The sequence below is a fragment of the Gossypium raimondii genome, chromosome 6 (assembly GCF_025698545.1).
Source record: "Gossypium raimondii isolate GPD5lz chromosome 6, ASM2569854v1, whole genome shotgun sequence".
NCBI classification, from domain to species: domain Eukaryota; kingdom Viridiplantae; phylum Streptophyta; class Magnoliopsida; order Malvales; family Malvaceae; genus Gossypium; species Gossypium raimondii.
In genome coordinates this window covers 6,320,834-6,325,310 of record NC_068570.1, presented here as the reverse complement: position 1 = coordinate 6,325,310, position 4,477 = coordinate 6,320,834, and positions in this window count along the sequence as shown.

Sequence of the window (4,477 nt, the reverse complement as noted above, 5' to 3'; positions counted from 1 at the left end):
CAAAGAGAGAATTACAAATCCTTTGCATTCAACGTTGAATACTAAGAGAATTAACATACTTGTCCAACATTGATATTGTTGTTCAAAGTCATGTTCTCCAACACTCCAACTAATGACAAACGTGTTTCACTAGGACATGGTTTCAGCTTCTCATATTAGTTATGTTTCCAAAGAGACAGTGGAAGAAAGAGTAAAAATAGAATCTGTTAGAAATTAGGTGAAGAATTAAGTGGGTTAGTTAGAGTTAACTTTGGAGTTTTCATATGGTTTTTTTTCTTTTAATTATTTTGTCTTAAATCAATTTTCCAAGTCGTTATAGGTTTCTACCAAATTAGATTCTGAAACTTAGCTTAACGGTTTTATTGTTAATAATATATGGGAATTACGAGGCAGCCCTCTCCAAGGAACAAAGAATTCTCTTCGGGAGTGGGATCGTTACATTGTCTTGTTTTCTAAAGGACAAAACCAAAGTTCATTTACGTTGTTATAAATTCTAGAACCCCAATGAAAGCTTGCTTTCCATGCAAAATTGATGGAGAAGTACGGCTATGTGTCTCCATGGAGTGGCTCTTCTTTCACTGCTCCCTTTGTGTGTATATATCGGTGCTAAAATAGTTAAGTATTAATAGACAAGTGTTAGGTGTAATGGTAAGTTATATTATACTTCAAATGAGAGAAAACATGAATTTAAATCTTGGAAACAATATTATTAAAAGGCATAGTCACAAAGTCCAAATGTGAAACATAAAAATACTAAAAATAGCTCAGTTAACTTATTTCAAAATGGAGATAGAGTTGGTTCTTCAATTTTGTAGGAGAAACCTGTCAATTCTTAAAATTAAGCTTTCTTTGTTTCTAAAATTGTTACTAAAAGCATCTGCTAACATACAGACTGCGTATATTAAGCAGTGTGTGAAATACAGACATATTCTTATGTTTAAGTCTTTATGTGAAAAAATAAATTCGACAGGTAAGATTTGACAAAAGCATATTTGGGTGAGAAAAGATTAACCATATTTTAATTATGAGTGAAACATAAGTTGTAACTTATATAGATCATATTGAAGATGCACCAAATATCATAAATACTTCATCCAAATTTCCGCGGCAAAAGACTCTTGTTGTTCTGCGAACTACAACTCCTATTATTGATGATGTAACATCCATCTTATCCCTTCTACACAACTTGATGCAATGTGATTCAGGTGACCAGTGTAAGGGGAGTAATATTGTTGAATTGATGTTGATTTTGGTGCTAATGATTGCTTACACTATGTGTAACACTCTTAACTCGTATCCATCGTCAGAACAGTAAACCATTCAATTCATATATCAATGCAATACATATTCTAATTTTATTCAAATACATTCATAATGCCCCTTAATCGAGCCCTTGAGGCCTTAAAAAATACAATTGATCGAAACGGTCTGGGACTAAATCGAAAATATTTAGAAAGTTTAAGAAAAAGTTAGAAAAATTTATACTGCAGGGGTCACAAGGCCGTATGACAAGGCCGTGTGGCTCACACGGCTAAGACACACGTCCATGTCTTAGGCCGTGTAACATTCGAAATAGGGACACACGAACGTGTCCCAGCCCGTGTTTGTGCCCGTGTAACTCACTGACTTGTGTCACACGGCCAAGCCACACGTCCGTGTAACTCTCGACGTGGCCTCACACGCTCATGTGTCAGGCCGTGTGCTAGGCCGTGTGCCACATACGGCTGAGACACGCATCCGTGTCTTAGGTCGTGTAGTTAAGAAATAGGTCAAAATCAAGCCTTTTCTTTCACCCAATTTCAACAAGTACCAACACGCCAAATGAACCTATGATCAAGGCACCAAAACATGCCAAAATATGCATAATAAGATCATTTCAACATACCATAAGTCCATTCAATCAATATGCCATTTAGGCACCTCAATCACAACTAAGCATTCATACTTACATTTGCATCAAAATGATCATGTTTCATCCAAACAACCATAACTAATTTTCATATCAACACATAACCTAATTGACCACACATAACCATCAACTCATAAATGAGTAAGTCTATCAACATCATTTTTTTTTTCATTCCTAACATCATAGGATTTTATAAATCATTATACATGTAACACCCCAGATTTTGGGGTTAGAAGTTTTGAGTTTTGTGGCTAGGGTCAGAGAGAAGGGTGTGCTATTATGTTTAGTTACGCGTTTAAGTGTCAAAATGGGCCTGTTGGTCTAGTGGATTAATGAGTGTTAGTATACCTCAAGGTTTTGGGTTCGAGTCTTTGTGTGTGCGTTTTGGAGAAACATTTTTATTTCATTTTGTTTTGTTAAGTAGCCGTTTTGTTTTAAGTTAAAATATATAACTATTGATTGTCATTTTTATTTTGGGATTATTTTTTCTTTTCTCTGGATGTTCTCCTCTTCCCCTTTCTTTATTTTTTTTCTTTCGTTTTGTTCTTATTTATTTTTCTTTGAAAACGATTTTTCTTGTGGATTTTGGAGAGTCGTTTCCTTGTCGTCGAGCCGATGTCTAAACGTCTTTGATTGCAAATCAGGTGTGGGATTCAAAACTCTTTTAATTTATTTACAAATTGTTGATTTGTTGTAGATTTCGGTGATCTTTTTGTGTGTTTCGATAATTGAGTAATTGAGGCTCGTGTCGCTTATAATTTCCTGAAATCTAGTACGTTATGGTTGGTTTATGAAACGTCATGATTGGAGGTCGATTTAATGACCGAAAAACTCAATTTTCAGGCTGTTTGCGGGTGTTTTGTGACCACACGGGTGGCCACACGGGTGGCCACACGGGCGTGTGCTAGTTCACACGACTGTGTGGAATTAGAATTTAGGGTTTTCAGGTAGAATTTCCTGCCACACGGTCGGATGGATGATTTGGGGAAAATAGTCGATTTTCTCATGGCCGTGTCCCCTAGGCAAACGGGCGTATGTGTTTGGGAATTAAGGATTTGGAGATTTGGTGCCACAGAGCCATGTGGCTAATTTGGGATTTACAGGTCCCACACGGACGTGTGTTTTGGACACACAGCCATGTCTGGTGGGCACATGGGCGTGTGAGACCCTCACACGGTCATGTCTGCCATGTACTCTATTTTAGCATAATGGACAGTGAGTTACACGGCCTGTTCACACGGCCATGTCCCTGGCCACACGGGCGTGTGCCTCATCTACACAGCCGTGTGCCTCCTCCCACATGGGCGTGTTAACCCCCACATGGTCTAGGCATTTCCACACGGCCAAAGCACACGACCGTGTAATCCTAAGTCATCAATTTTAGTTCTGTGTATGTTTTGATCTAAAAATGTGTCTGGGTGTTTAGACCATTGGCTAGGCTTTAGTAAGGGTAATTAAGACTCTGATCTAGGCTTTAGCTTATGTGTTATTTGTCACTGTTGTTTGAGATGTCTGATCCTGAACCCAGTTAGCTGGGTGTGTGTACATATTTGTTTCTATCTAACTGTTTGTCGATGTGTTCATTGTTTCTGTGAGGTTGTAAGCATACATGCACTCGTATAAAGAAATTTTGGGGTTGGTTGTGAAGAGAAGAAAGACTAATTACGATCGATTAAGCGATTCTTGCAACTTATTTGTACAAAGCTAGCCATCACAGATTGTACCCGTGTCTGATGACTTTGCTACGTACCATTATCTGATCTGGCAGTTAAAGCTGCAACATGTTTGTATAACGGTTTACCGCATTACACTGTACTGCAATACGCCAGCCTTGCTGCGTATCAATATCTAAGTGGCTTAGTCCACATACACGGTGTGTAGGGTTGGATGGGCCTTTCGAGGTCCTATGTGGTGTGTTGGTTGGATGAGCTTAAACAACTCTTTTGGGGTGTGATCGGGGGACGGAGAGGTGTTTTGGCTGGATGGGTGAGTTTTTATTACTTAACTGCATTCTTACGCATCTGTTTGAGTGTACTGGGTGTAAGATTATCTGACTGTATTCTGTCTGACTGAATAACACTTGTGACTGAGTGTCTGTGTATGACTTGGTGTGCTTGAGTTGTTACATTCTGTTGGGACGTTGGTTCCAATTTTACTTTTTGACTCTGTGTACATTTGTAAGTCTGTTTCGCTATTGAATTGAGTTTCGTAATTCTAATATTAGTCACGTGTTGAACTTACACTGAGCTCGTGTAGCTCACCCTTAGTTTCTCTTTTTCAGGTACTTCCGTTTTCTGTAGCTGGACTCGGTATACGGATGTCTCAGACAGCCGCGGTTAAAAACAAGTTAACTATTCTTCTTTTCAGTTCCTATTTTGATATACTATTACAAACTGTAAGGTTTTATAAAAACTATGGTATAAGTTCTGTTTTGGATTTTTTTCGTAAATCTTACTTTGTTCATAAATTAAACTTAACTGTAATTCTTCTAATTGAAATCTAAATGATTAAATGTTTTTGGTTCGAATAGAGAAAAATGTGGTTGAAATGGAATTTGAGATAATTTGT